The sequence below is a fragment of the Pteropus medius genome, unplaced genomic scaffold (genome assembly GCF_902729225.1).
Source record: "Pteropus medius unplaced genomic scaffold, Ma_sr-lr_union100, whole genome shotgun sequence".
NCBI lineage: Eukaryota > Metazoa > Chordata > Mammalia > Chiroptera > Pteropodidae > Pteropus > Pteropus medius.
Genome location: NW_024345483.1, coordinates 85,222 through 101,744, shown reverse-complemented (window position 1 = coordinate 101,744; position 16,523 = coordinate 85,222).

Genomic DNA, 16,523 nt, shown 5'->3' with positions numbered 1-16,523 from the left:
AACAGGAAAGCTGTCCTTCAGGGTTACAACAGAAAGCCATGGCCTATAGGAATTTCACTGAGAATAGTAATCCCTTCAGGAGGTGGGCACGACAGCGACAGAGAGGAGGCTTACTTCTTCTCATTCATTCGTTCCTTCACTTGAAAGAAACATTTGTCCAAAATGTAGAGAGGGAAAAAGAACTGGTTTAGCTCCAGGATGTATGTCCTACTAAAGAAGATGCCCCTCTCCACTCTATTCTGGGCCCCTGAGTCATTTGAATAAAAGGGGAAACACGTGTTAACAGTGTACCAGACATTTGACCTATATCATTATGATCTGTAGTGGGTTGAAATTGCCCCCCTCAAATTCATGTGCATCCAGAACCTCAGAATGTGACCTGATTTCAAAATAAGATCTTTGCAGATATAATTAATTAAGGATCTTGAGACGATATCATACTAAAATTAGGGTGATTCCTTGTTTTAATGACTGCTGTCCTTATAAGAACAGAAATGTGTTACTGAAATTGGTTCATGTGCCTGATGTTTTGAAAAGCCAAAACTCAAAATGTCAGAGTTTGGAGTAAGGAAAAGTTTGTCGATCCAGAAAGAGCAAAAGAGAAGATGGAAAACTTAGCAATGCCTCAAATCCATCCTGCTCACTAAACTAGCTTGAGGGTTTTTCAGAGAGGAACAGGTATGTGGACATGTTTGTGGGCCAAGTTTTAACTGAAGGACCTTGGAACCTGGCCATTTATGGAAGAGTATGCGATCTTCCTGGACAACAAACCCTTTGCTCCTGAAAGGGTTTCAGCATTTAAGATCTGGTCGTGTCCCAATCCTTTGGTTCTGGGTACAGCTGGCGGTCACACTCTCCTCTGTACATGCTTCCACTGCATGACTTGCACTTTTTGTCTATTATCTGTGAAAAGCAACTCACTATCTTGTTAAACAGGATAGAACCACTTTGAGTTGGTTCTGCAGTTACCGGAGGGACACACAGAGGCCAGGTGGAGATGAAGGCAGAGATCAAAGTTATGTGGCTATAAGTCAAAGAACACCTGGGACCAGCAGAAGCTGCTGAAGAAGCAAGGAACTGTCTTCCCTTAGAGCCTTCAAAGGGAGTGTGGCCCTGCTGACACCTTGATTTTGGACTTCCGGCCTCCGGATCAATGAGAGAATAAACTTCTATTGTTTTAAGCCATCAAGCTTATGGTCATTTGGGTAGGGCAGCCCTAGGAAACTGACACACCATCCACTCCAAAACATATTTATGAGAAATAAATGCTTATTCTCACTTAACAGGTGAGGAAGCTGAAGCCACTCAGGAGTGAAAACAGAATTTTAAATTCATACCTGTCTGACGATAAGGCTTGTTCCTTTTCCAGTAAACCCATACTGCTTGTCTAAGAGAAAGGCCTCATCAATGGCCTTCTGAGCTGGAGCCACTCAACGTTTAATGTACATGTAAATTATCGGGGGCTCTTATTAAAATGCAGCTGCTGAGTCCATAGTTCTGGCAGGTGCCTGAGATTCTGCATTTCTAACATATTCCTTGGATCAGCTCTTAGGTAGCACTTTGGGTAGCAAGGACCTAAATCAGTAGTTAGCAAAGTTTCTGCAAAGGGTCAGATAGCAAATACTTTCGACTTTGCGGGCCTTACAGTCTCTGTTGCAGCTACTCAACCATGCCATTTTAGCATGCAAGCAACCACAGACAATACATGATTGAGTGCGCATGGCTGTGTCTCATTAAAACTATTTATAGACATGAAAATTTAAATTTCATATAATTTTTATGTGCCATGAGATATTATTCTTTTGATTGTTTTTTAACCATTAAAAATGTGAATAAAAAATTCTTATCTGGCTGGTGATACAGAAAGGTGGCAGGCTGCGTTTGGCCCACAGGCCATGGTTTGTTGATCCTCGATCTAAATAAAACCTGGTCATCTCATGATATGGAAGAGATGATCTTATTTTTTTAAAGGGCAGCATATTTGAAAAACACTCTGGTGGGATAGAAAGAGCATCGGAGGCGGGTGATGAGAAACTCTAGGTTTCAAACCATACCCGTGCTCCTCATTAGCCAATGACTTCTCTGAGCTGCCTCCTTTTTCATTTCTTCATTGAAATTGATAATAAAAACTGCCCTCCTTATGAGTCAATATATACACGAGTCTAATAAATTCAATTTGCCTGTGTTACAAGTAGTTGGCTTTCTGGATGTAATTTTATGTATTACTAAATTGTATTAAAATCTAACTTACAGTACCTATTTGGCTTATTTCCAGCTATTGTGAAAAATGGTAGTCAATACTTATATTCCTGGGTCGTTTGCGGGATAAATGATAAAAGTTATTCCTTAGCTCTTTCTTCCTGTTCCCCCTAACCCTCTTGTTTCTTTGCATTTGTATATGAATTTACTTCCTCCAGGTAAATTAATTGAGATGAAGATATGATACGAATAGACTTATGTCAACATCGACCTCAGATAAAAAGGTACCAGTGTGCCTCGAAGGCCTGTACATCATAATACTAAAAACAATGGAAATAGATACACATGCACCTGCAACAAACAAACCTCGATGCTAAAAAGGCATCTGAGAAGGTACGCGAATGGTGACTACATGGCACAAAAAAGAGAAGAGATTATGAAACTGGGAGGCAGGAGCACTCAGAGGGAATAGAGAGTGTAGGGAAAAGAAGCCAGGGACAAGGTTCGGGGCTGAGAATGTAAATCCCTTTGTAAATCGGCACTCAGCTCATTTCACTGTGGAGATGGTCCTGTACATACCACTGTGTGTACAGCATAGACATTTGAACCCAACATTCCCACTCCAAGGCAATCTTTCAGAGCCAGAATAGGCTTAATTCAGATTGACACTTGCTTTTTTTTATGAAGTTCATCTTTATTAAAATCCTCCCCCACTGGTGAGCCACAAAAATGACCCAGGAGACAGACATATGACCCATATTAACTAAATGCTCAAAGATAAGGTCTGATTTGGAAATCTGCTTTCAATTTGCTAGTTGGAAGTAAACAAGGCATGGCAGTGGAGTCAAAGAAAAACAGCTTACACACATTTCTACTGGTAAGAGCTATTTGACACTAAAGATAACGTTGACTTACCATTCCTGTCACATACCTTCCGTGCAGTTCAGCAAGCACTTCCAGAGCATTTACCATGCATTAGACTCTGCGTAACATCCCATCTCCACCAGTGGGTTCCAAGAGAGAAGGATATGGCCCACGCCCTCAAGGAGCTTACGGTACAGAATAAAAGACAAGCATGCCAATGAATGACTGCAATATAATATAGAATGGACCCAATTAAAACATGTGTATAAAACATTCAGCAGTGATGATGGGGAAGAAGTGATTTATTCTAGTCGAGGCCAAGGGACCAAGTATAATGGCATATAGACTGGGCGGAGAACACCTAAGTAAGGTTTTGAAGAAGAATAGCTAATACTTACTATGCGCCAGGCATTAGGCTACATTAACCCATTTGATCCTTGCAACAATCCATTCTCTCTCTTTACCTAGAAGTTGGAATTGGAATTGAGAGACACTAGTCATTCTCTGCCAGTGGCCTAGACTGAAGACACAGAAGAGCAAGAGATATGAATCAGCCACGTCAGGGTACATGCATGCTATTGCCCTCTAAACTGACCTGTAGAGAATGGCAGAGAGAATGAGCATGAATAAAGTGATGAGCATGAAACAAAGATGAAGAGATGGGGAGAGCAAGCAAGAGAAAAGAAGAGAGATGGCCTGTTTAAATAGGTGTTGGCAAGTTTTCTCTCACCTTTACATGGTCTCAGTTCAAGCAGCTCATAGTAGGTCTCCAAGAGAGTCTGATTGGCTCAACTTTGGTCTATTTCCAACTCTAATCTGCATACCTATAGCTTATTGGACCAGAATCTGTCATGTGACCCACTTTCATGCCTAAAGGGAAGCAGAATTGATGCGACAGTAGCTAATTGAAGCCTGCGTCTCCTGAGGGCTTTCCAGTGCCTGCTTTCTGTTTGTCATGCCCAGCTGTCCTCTGCCCTTGAACTCCATGAGATGCCTCAGTTTCTTACCAATAAAATTCCTGGGGTTTGGCTTGTGGTATTTTAAAGTAGAAATTTCAGTTAGTTGCAAGCAAAAGAATCTTACCTACAACATAAAAGAAGAATCTGGGCAATTATTTTTCAGGAGGATAACTTTTCAGTGTATCAGCATGTTGCTCAGTGAAGCTTTTGTTTCATTCACAGCAGTGCATTCTAACTTTGTGAAATTTGGCAGACAATAAAATTATTTCACAGAATAGTATAATATTAAAGAATAAGAACTTAAATGCTTTGGGCAATATGATTTAACATTTCTTGATCTGCACTATATTCCCTATTTTTAGACCCTCTATTACAGGACTACTGATTTTAACAATTATAGGTAAGAGAGATTGAGGCAGGTAAGAAGCAGCCATATATTAAAAACTCTTCTGTGTATAAAACACAACTGAACCTGACAGATTCAACTAATTAAAGGATCCGTTTTCCCATGTTGTTTGCCCATAAAAAAATGAGACCTATTTGCTGAAAGCTCCCCTAAATACTAAAAGTATTGTCATATTGCCCAGTTTTTCCCACAGGCTCTCATTGTGTCCTACATGTAATATGGGCAGTGGGAAGAGGAGAGACTTTAAGAGTGAGTCTGAAACCTACATTCAGGCATGTGAAAGTATATCCAGGCCTGCTGGAAACTGAGGCCTTTGATTCATCCTCATTCTGCTAGCATTATCGGGCAATTTTGAGGAGCAGGTAAGGCCTTGGAAATGAAAGTGTTTTGTCACCTCAACAGCGTGTAAATGTGAGGAATTAGAATAAAGAAAAGAGAAGAGTTGAAGAGGGAACTGATATGCGTTGACTTGTGTGACTTCTCCTTTAGTCTGCAGAATAATCTTGCAGCTAGGTATTATTTTCACCCCTTCCCAATTTTACAGATGAGGTAACAAAGGCTCCTTAAGACTCTTAAATTATATCAACAATCGTAAGAGAAAAACAACTTTTCCATACTCATATGTTATTTTCCATGTCTCGACATTCAACATAATTCATCATCATCTTCAAATGTAACTGTGAGAACCCTTGAGCACAATAATTCCAAGTTATGTACATTCCATGATGAAATCAACTAATGAGGATCCATGCTATTCCCCTGCATTAAGCAGACCCTTCTGTGTTACTCCAGCTGTGAGGGCTGAATCCAAATATCCTATTTGGATGCAAGAACCTGTTCACCTGATTCAGAGGGTAAATTAATAGGATATAGGCTTTTTGATTCTTAAAGAAGAGAATAAAGGAAGATAATGCCACACAACCACCAACCTTCCCATCACATCTATTGTACTCAATTGGGCTAACACAAAAGGTATCCAGCAGAAAGAGTGAGTTGGGATTTAATCACAGCCATAGCTCTGCCCACCAAGCCTAGTACAATGGCGAGGAGCTACTTCTTCCCAGAGGGAGAAAATTTCTGCCAATCTGCTCAAGGGCACCGTACACTCACCAAGTCCTATGCCCTTGAGGCTGTATAAGCCCAAAAGGTTGTAACTTTTACTGATTTAAGGCACCTTTGAAAAGCTGCCCCCCATTGACTATTGGCTCCCCTCTTCTTTCAAAGCCACATCTTAAGCTCAGAGTTAAAGCAATTCCTGTACAGGGAAAAAAACAAACAAACAAATAAACAAACAAAAAAAACACCTGTGTGTAGTCCGTCACTGTTAGATAGCCCCAAAATAAAATTTATAATATAAGTGACTTATTTTTGGAGCCAGCAAAATTACAGTAAACCTAATTGCAGAGACGAAGGCAGTCCTTTGCTTCTGGTGAGTCCATAAGGATCTGCTCGACATGGGCCTAGATCAAAGGGGACAGGTCCTCTGAAATGATATCTTGCCCCTCTTTGTGCAAGGCTCTGTGAGACAGCTCTTGATCCTAACCAGGTAGCATGTCATGAGACTCTAGGCCTGGCCTTTGCTTAGGAGTCTTGGTTCTGGTTGGGTGGAAGAAGACAGAAAGAAACCTTGGGGAAATAGAGTGAGCACTCTAGATCCAGCTCTCTAGAAGAGACGCCAAAGTGTCAGTTTTCAGCATGGTAGTGGTCTTTTATGATCATCTCTTACCTATCCTACTAATAGCTTTAATAGACATTTGTTTGTGATAGACTTTAAAAATATACGAGTAGAGGTTATTCCTATCCATTGTTATGGACCTCATATTTGCATCCCCCCCTCCAATTTTATGTTTAAGTCCTAACCTCCAATGAGATGACATTAAGAAGTAGGGCTTTGGGCAGTGGTTAGGTCATGAGGAGAAGTTTTGAAAATGAGATTGGTGTCCTTATAAGAAGAGGCTTTCTGTCTCTGTTCTCTACCAGGTGAGGGCAAAACGACAAAAAAAAAAAAAAAAACTGCTATCGGCCAACCAGGCAGCAGGCCTTTATCGGACACTGGATCTGCTTTGATCTTGGATTTCTCAGCCTCTAGAAATATCAGAATTAAATGTTTGTTGTGTAAGCCACCCACTCTACAGTAATTTGTTATAGCAGCTGGATCTAAGATATCCATATTCCCATATACTCTATGTGAGAGAGAATGTATAACTAGGGTATTGAGTATTATCTATAACTTTAGTAGGATGAGAATGTGGTATTTAGATGATGTATAGGAAAGATTTAACATAGCAGGCTTGAGACTGCCATCCTTAGACAGGCTTGCTTACAGAGTTGGCTTTTGGCTAGAGTCTTGGAACTTGCATTTGGGGAAGATCCCCAACAGTCCCTAGATGAAATAGTGTCTTACTGTACCTAAACTATTTGTACAAACAATATGATTTATGCTGCACTCTTGCTTTCCTTCTGAGAGTCTGGAATCCTGGTGCATGCTAGGCAGAGGGTGCCTGCAATCCTAGCCCCATTAAAAACTGTGAACGCTGAGTCTCTAATGAGCTTCCCTGGTAGACCACACTTTACAGGTGTTGTCGCAATTTCACGCATCCTCTGTGACTCCACTGGGAGAGAACTCTTGAAAACTTGTGCCAGGATTCCTCCAGATTTGGCCCCCATGCTACTTTTCTCTTTGCTGGTTTTGCTTTGTATATTTTCACTACAATGAATCATAGCTGTGAGTAAGACTGTATGCTGAGTCCTGTGAGTAATCCTACCAAAATGTTGAATCTGGGGATGGTCTTGGGGACCCTCAACATAGGTGAATGCCTGTCATGGGAGTAACAGAAGGAAACAAACAAAAAGATGAGATCTGCTAAACTAAACAATAAGCTGCTCAAAAAAAAAAAAAAAAAAAACAACAAAAAAACCCACCTCCAAACCACTGAATACATGTCAATTTTTATCTTGTTCCCCCCACCCCTCAAATGTTTAGAGGTAGCTTATGGCAAGGATATGAATAATAATACAGCATGATCTCATTATATAAAAATATACATATGGGCATAGGGAAAAAGACTGGAAAGAATACACTAAAACATTAACAGTTGCTTTGTCCAGATGAAGTGATAGAATTCTAATGCTTAGCTTATTTTCTTCTTCTTGTGTATAACTGTATTTTCCACACATTTCACAATAAGCACATATTGCTTTTATAATGAGACTTTTAAAAATTACGTAAAATTGGATGTTAAAACATAATTAAGAATAGAAAAATCAGGCAAAATACATAAAAATGCAGGAAGCCGTGACTAAGAGAAAAGAAATATTGAAAACAAATGTACAGACTGTAAAGATCTCTAAAAATTTTTAACATTTCTGCCTCAGATTCGACTGTGAGTTCCCTGACAGTGGAGGCAAAATAGAGACATAGTTCAGTCAGTCATCAAGAAGACACAATATTTCTACTATTGTATATCAAATTACCACACACTCAGTGGCTTAAAACAGCACTCATTTATTAGCTCACAGTTCTGTAATTCAAAGTCCCGTGGGTTTCTTTGCTCAGTGTATCACAGGCTGAAATCAAGGATTTAGGCAGGACTGAGTTTTCATCTGGAGTCTCAGGAAAAGTCTGCTCCCAATTTTATTCTCCTTTTTTGGCAGAATTTAGTTCCTTGTGGTTGCTGGACTGAGGTCTCAATTTCCTTGCTATATGACCTCCTCCATCTTTAAGCAAGTAGTGGTATATTGTATCTGTCTTGTGCTTCAAATATCTGACTTCTCTGTCTATAACTTTAGATTTAAATGGCTTGTGTGATTAGGTCAGGACCACCCAGGTAATTTACTTTTCTTAAAATTAACTGTGCCACATAACATAACCAAATCATAGAATGAAATCTGTCATATTCATAGTCTCTAGATTATATAGGAAGTGTACACCAGGGTGTGGGGGGTCTTGGGGACCATCTTAGAGTTCTACCTACCACATATAGAATGTATAATGTTGTATGTTTTGGAAAATATGGAATTTAACCACTTTGCATATATGTAGTCTATCCACTCATTCTGTGCCCAGAGATAGTCCTAGAGGAATACAGAGAGCAACTTGTGTGAATGCCCATCACATTCAAATGCCCCCTTTAATTCTAATGTTTATCTTCTAAAGAAATTTGCTAAAAATAAGCTGCAAAAGAGGGAGAAATTGGCTGAAGATGGTAGTGAGGACAAGTGCTTTCGGAAAGAATGAAAGGCGATCGACACAGGAAGCAGCCACAGGTTGGGAAAATAACCGAGAGTCCAAAACCAGAATTCCTAGACTGTCTCTACCTAGTCCTGTGGACTTTGCCAAGTCCCCCCACCTTTTTTGTATAAGAAACAGTCTGAATGATTCTAAGTGCTGTCCCAGTTTCCTATGTGGGACTACTGGAAAGATACTAATGGCAATTACGCCTTGTTTCTCAAAGTGTGGTTCAAGAACATACAGCATCAGCCTCACCTAGGAGCTTATTAGAAATAAAGTTTCAGGCCTCACTCACTCTGCTTTTCAACCAGATCAATGCATGAGTCATTACAGCTTGGGAAGTGCTGCTTCAGAGCCTTACTGCTCCATTTGTGAACCCTGCTGCCCAGACTTGCTGCAATCCAGAGGACCCTGGACCTGCAGCCCTGTCAAAGTCCAGCGGGGTTCCCCATCTCTCACTTCCATCTCTTCAAAAATGAAAAGACCTGCTAACTAACAATAGACCAGGGTTATGGCTGTAAGCTCAGCTCACTTCAAGAAACTACGATTAGGCTGATCCTAAAATTCTTATGGAAATGCAAGGGACCCAGAAGAGCCAAAGAAGGAGAATGAAGTTGGAGGATTCAAACTCCACAATTTCAACTCTTGCTACAAGCTACAGTAATCAAGGAAGTATAGTACCAGCTAATAAGAACAGATATATAGACTAAGGGAATAGTACAGAAATAAATCCATATACCTATTTGTGATTATTTTTGACATGGGAGTTAAGATGATCCAACAGATAAAAATATAGTCCTTTCAAGAAATAGCACTGGAACAATTGAATATCCATATGGAAAAGAATGAATTTGGACCCCTACCCCACACCATAATAAAAAATTAATTCAAAATGGATTAAAGACCTAAATGTAAGAGCTAAAACTATAAAACTCTTAGAAGTAAACATAAAGGGAAACCTACATGACTTTGGATTTGGCAATGGTTTCTTAAATATGACACCAAAATCACAGGCAACAAAAGAAAAACTGGATACGTTATATTTGATAAAATTAAAAACTTTTGTGCATTAAAGAACACTGTCAAGAGAGTAAAAAGACAACCCACAAATTTGGAAAAATATTTGCAAATTATATATCTGATAAGAGTTTAATAGCCAGAATATATAAAGAACTCCTATAACTCAACAATAAAAAGACAAGCAACCCCAATTAAAATGTGGGCAAAGAAGTTCAATAGACATTGCTCCAAAGAAGATATGCAAATACTCAAAAAGTCAATGAAAAGATGCTTAGCATCATTGGTTATTAGAGAGTTGCAAGTCAAAACCACAATGAGATACCACTTCACACTCACTAGGACAGTTATAATAAAAAATAAACTGGAAAATAACAAGTGTTGGTGAAGATGAGGAGAAATTAGAATCCTCATACATTGCTGATAGAACGTAAAATGGTACAGCCCAAAATAGTCTGGCAGTTTCTCAAAATGTTAAACATAGAATTACCATATGACTCAGTAAAGGAATTTCTAGATACATACCCAAGATATTTGAAAACACATGTTCACACAAAACTATGTTCACAAGTGTTCATAGCAGTATTATCCATGATAGCCAACAAATGTGGAAACACCACAGATGCCCATAAATAGATGAATAAACAAAAAGTGGTATATCTATATAATGGACTATTATTCAGCCATGAAAAGAGCCAACTATCGATAAAATCTGCAACATGTATGAACCTTCAAAACATTATGCTAAATGAAAGAAGTCAGATACAAAAGGGCACATTTTGTGCTTCCATTTTTATGAAATATCTAGCATACGCAAATCCATATAGACAGAAAGCTGATTAATGGTTGCCAAGTGAGGGAGAAAGGGAGGAATTAGAATTGGGATTGACTGCTAATAAGTATGGATTTTGGGAGGGGAGCGATGATGGAAACATTCCACAATTAGATAGTGGTGATGCTTATACAACATAGTTAATATACTGAAAACCACTGTGTTGTACATGTTGAAATGGTAGACTTAACATTCTGCGAGCTATACCACAATAATAAAACAAATATGTAAAAAAGAAGCTACAGAGCTTACTTCTGCATACTTCTGAGATCCTCTGACAGCAGGAATCAGAGGCCAAGCTAGAATTTCTCCTCACTACCAACTGAGGTGAGCGGCAGAAGGGAGGCAGTGTTTAATTAGTTTAAGAGAAATGTAATGAAATCACACCATGAAATGAAGTGATGAAATGTCTCTCCATTCAGAGGGAATATATCAACTGTAAAAATGAAACTCTTTCCTTCTCTAGGGATAAGAGCAAATGCTGCTTCTCTCAAAGTGTCAGCTGGTCCCTTCCTAAGGAAAGGAATTCAATCATCTAGTTGTTTGGTCTCTAAGCCAGTTGACAGAAATTTTTTTCTCTCCCCACTGAATGGACTGTTTTCAAACTTCTGTTGATGATGAATTATTTCGCTGCCATCTGCAAAAAGTCTAAAAGCTGGTGGGGTCAATGAAATGTACTCTGGGATGCTCTCAATCGATGTCCTGCTAAAGAATCTGTAATGGCAAGAGGGGGTATCTTTCCTTTTTTTGCGAATATGCTAAGTGTAAGCGTTTCTGAAAAGCAATTCGTGATGTCTCAAGTGAGGATGAAGCTTCTCTCTTCCTCATGCATTTATATTCCTTTTTGCCTAGATCACTGCTTCTCATTTAATATCTCAGCTTAGACATCACCTCTTTTAGGCAGCCACTCAGAATACCTACAATTGGCGATGGGCCTGGAGGGGATGTTTGGTATCTTAGCCTTTCCCAAACAAGAAAAGGATCCTGTATTCATTTTCTATTTTTATATAGCAGATTAGTTCATACTCAGTAGCTTAAAATAACACATTTTTATCACATCACAGTTTCCATGACATAGTAGTCTGAACTGCATCTTCTGCTCAAGGTCTCATGAGGCTGCATTCACACGTGTCAGGTAGGCTATGTGCTAATCTGGAGTTTAGGGTTCTCTTTCAAGTTCATTTAGGTTGTTGATGGAATCCAGTTTGTTGCTGCGATAGGACAGAGGACCTTGGTTCCTAGTGGTTTCCCTCTTCAGAGGCAGTTCACATCCTGTTGGTTGGTTTCCTCGAGGGTAGCAAGAGAGCATCTCTGCTCCTTTGAGACTCTGACTTTAGGGAAGGCCTAGAACCTTTTTAAAGGGCTCACCTGATCAGGTCAAGCCCACCCAGTATACTGCCTTTTGATTGACACATAGTTAACAGATTAGAGAGCTTACTTACATCTGAAAAATTATTTCACCTTTGCCATATAATGTAACATAATCACAGAAGTTATATCACATTATATTCACAGGCCCTGCCCACACTCAAGGGTTACCCTCCACTATTAGAGCTACTCAATGATCAGTGCTCTGCTACAGGAACCTCCTACCTTTCCACATACTACATACTAGTCTGGGCCTGAGCCATATCTAATTAATGACTGTGCATTGTATGCATGTGCATGTATGGATGTACACACATACACACACACATATTCTTATTTCAACAAGCCTGTAAAACAGATGCTACTATCATTAAATTTATTAATAAGTTAGCTTTTAAAAAATTAATTAATTAAATTTTTATAGTGACATTGGTTAATGAAATCCAATAAGTTTCAGCTGTACACTTTAACAGTAAGGCACATCTATATTTACACAGTGTTATAATCTCCCGTAGTTAGATTTCTTTCTGTCACCACATATTTGACCTCCCCTTACCCCGTCTACCTCCTCCCTCACTCCTCCCCTCTGGTAACCACTAGTCTATTGTCCATGCCCATGCGTTAACTCTTTTTAACACAACCACAGCAGATTCCTCCTCTCAAAGACAGAGAGAGAATATGAGGGAAAATTTTTCCCTTCCAATCTTTCTTATTGTAGTAAATGATACCGCCCAGTTACCTAACTGCATGTGCCCTATACCTACTTGTTGCCAACTACCTCATCCTCACCTTCATATCCAATGCATTACTAAGTCTTGTCTCCACCACTGAAATACATATCCCAAATCTATCCACTTCTCTCCAACTCCACTGCTACCAGTCTAGCCCAGGCCACCATCATTTCTTGTCTAAATAATTATAGTAGTCACCTAATTGGTCCTTTAACTTACACTCTTGCAAGCTGCCCTACATTCTAGTTCCAATGCAGCAGCCAAAATTCTCTTAAACATATCATGCCTCTCTCCTGCTTAAAATCTTAAACTGTCTTACATCTAAGTCCAAAATACTCGACGTCACCAAAAAGACTCAACACTATCTGGTCCCTGCCTTCGTCTCCAACATCATGTTGTCCTATTCTCTCCCACAATCACCAATCACACTAGCCACATTGGCCTGTTTGTGAACATGTTAAGCTCCTTTTCTCCTCAGAGTCTGTGCCCTGGTTGTTTCCTCTACCTGGAGAATTCTTCTCCTTGAACTTTGAACCCACATCTGACTCCTTTTGCTGTTCAGGTCTTAGCTCAAAGGCCATCTGCTCAGTTTTAACTTTTCAAGTCACCCAATCTAAATGAGTCCTGACCCCTAGTCCCTACCAAGTCACCTTGTCCATATTCTTCATAACCATTTGTATTATTTGTTTTTATGGTTATAACCTCACTCCCTACTAGATGTAAGCACCATGAAAGCAGGGACCTTATAGATTTTGTTCAATTTTCTGTCCTCTGAATCTAGATGACTTTTTGGTGTGTATTAGGGTATATTTGTACCCATATATATATGTACTTGATATATATTAGGGGACATTTGTTAAACGGGTTTTCTCCATTTTCAGATGAGGAAGGAAGCTTGAAGGAGTGACAGAATTGTCTTAATGTTATACAGTTAGTCAATGTGTTTAAAGGTAAAAAAATATCTTCAAGAGGAAGAATGATAGTTATCACTTCTGTAACAAGGTTACCAGGCACTATCTTCACTTAATCCTCAAAACTACTCTAAGGTGTAGAGTGGTTAGTGAGGCGAAGGGGCAGGTTTAACAACTAATGATTGATTTATTACATATTCATTGTTCAATGTAACCAGTCAGACAAGTCTCTTTCATCAAGTAGTTCTACTAGCTTATTGGGCCCCAGAATCTGGACTCTTTGCGACCAAATTGCGAGGGCGTGAAAAGAAAACTTTAAACAACATTTCATGAATTTTAGAAGCCAGCAATGGAAAAGAATGAGTATAGCATGTAACAAAGTAACACTTAAAACAAAGTAAGCGAACCTGTATCATAAACGTAGTGGTGAGGGAGAGGCTCTACATGGAAGTGGTTCACACGCCTCCACATTTCATTGGCTGGGACGCAGTCACATGACCCAAAAGGTCAGAAGGGGCGGGGATATTTAGTACTTCCTGTGAACCCGGAAGAAGAAGAGAAGACAAACGACCGTTGGTCCTCATAATGGTGGCTTCGTTCCTCTTGACTGGATTATTGCTCTCCCTGAGCGGACCATTGGTCCCGCGGATCTATAGCAGTCCGGGCCACATACGAGAAGTTTTTCTTGGGTAAGTCAAAAAAAATAAAAGTATTTTTTCTTCATAAGCCTGCAATGTATTTTAAAAGCGAACGTCGTTCCTTTTATCTTTATCTTTTTTCTTCCGTGAACTACTACTTGTCCTTCAAATTAGAGTTCTACAACCTTCTACAACTCATTACCTGGTTAGAAGAATGAACAATGTAATTTCTAAATTTCAAAGATTTTCCTAAAATATATAATTTTAAACTTTGTGTTCATATCATGGAAATTAGCTTAAATAACAAAAGTTCAATAGAGAATATGAAAGTAATGGAAAGTAATTATTTGTAAATATTTAGACGAGATCTAAAAGCCAATATTTTAATAACGTACATGGCATTGTAAGGAAAAATAAAATATAGCCAGAGAAGATGCAATTAGATTGAACCATATAAAGGTTAATTGAAAAACTGAAAATCTTGAGATAGTTTTCTCTCTTTAATAGCACAGATATTAATTTTAAAGGAAGAAATGCCTTACTATAGTGGTAATTTATTTTTAAGCATTTTCTTTGGAAACAATTTCAGACTTTTAAAAGGTTGCAAGATAAGAATGGTACAAGCAAAACCATATCCCCTTAATCCAGATTTCACTTTTATATTTTACATTTTACTCCATTTGCCTCATCATCTCTACTGTCAATCTTGAACCACTGAGAATCAGTTATTTGCATCATAGCCTGTTTCTGCTAAATATAAAGTGTGTATTTCATAAAAATAGAGATATTTACATAGAGGTTATATCTACATAGTACCATACCATAGGAAAGAGCAAGAAGCTACCACATTTAACACCTGCTATTGCAAATCTCATTGTATTGTATGGTGATTCTTTCTCTTTCTTTTCCTTTTGCTAGATTTATTTCTCTGGAGGGCAAGGACCGTAGCTGACTATCTCTGAATCCCTATGCCAGGCACATGGTAGGTGTCTGTGATTTTTTAAAAATTTTATTATATCGGCTAATGGTGGAAGGATTGAGGTGTATCTCATATATATACACAAGAGAGTTGAGTTTTTGCTCTGTGAGTGAAATTGAAAATTGTTTTCTTTTACTAATCAGGTAACTCTCATTTCCATTTAATTTTATGAATTATGTGTTTATTGTCGATTTTGGCATATTCTTTTATAATTATGTGTATTTTATTGTATTCACTATGGTTCTCTATAGTATGTGTATTCTTTGCTCTTTAATTTAACATACACATATATTTTGGGTACTTAGGAAAGTTCGCATTTTTGTCGTAGTGGTTATCTTTGTGTTTTACATTTTTAAATACACTTACAGTAGACCCTTGAACAATGAGAGTGTTAGGGGCACCGACCCCAGACCATTTGAAAATTTGCATATAACTTAAGTAGGCCTTCTGCATAAATATGTAGTCTCTTATTTTCTTATTTTGCCTATTGATGTCTGGTTTATCATTCTATATTAGTATCATAACTTCTACCTATTGCCTATTCTCTTTTCCTTGTCTGCTTCCCCTTCTCCCATTTATTGGTTGCATGGCTTTTACTATGTCAAAATGTATAATGTTTATACGTGAGCCTTTTACTCTCATTCCTCCCAAATTAGTTTTGTTCTTTATGTGTATGTATAACATTAGCCATCCATCCACTTACCTACCTACCTACCAAAGTGTTTTACAATCCTTTCACTGATGTTTTCTAGCTATCTCTTGGTTGGAAGAAGCTTATCTTCTAGTACAGGAGTTGGCAAATTGTTTTCTCTGACAGGCCAGATACTAAGTACTTTATCTTTTCAGGTCATACTGTCTCTGTCACAAATACTCAATTCTACTGTTGTAGTATGAAAGCAACTATAGACAATAAATAAATGAGTATAGCTGTAGTCCCATAAAACTTTATCTGCAGACACCGAAACTTGAATTGCATATAATTGTTACAGATCACAAAATATTGTTATTCTTTTGATTTCCTTTCAGCCATTTAAAAATATAAAAACTATTCTTAGCTCAGTCCTTATACAAAACAGGACAGACAGGATATGGTTCATGGGCATACCTTGCCAGCATTTGTTCTAGATGCCCCAGAAAAGGCTCATGAGTGCAGAATTCCCTAAGCTTTTGCACATCGAAAACTGTGTGTATGTTTATTTTTTAATAGTCTTTATGCTTGAAGGCAGCATTTCGCATATGAAATTGTTGTTTCATACTTTCTTTCAGTTAGTATTTTTAAAAAGGTGCTCCATTTTTGCCTTGCTTTATATGTTGTTTTAAAATATCTGATACCAGTCCACTTTTTTGTCTTTATATGGTATTTGCTTTTGTCTGAAGGCCTTGAGGAT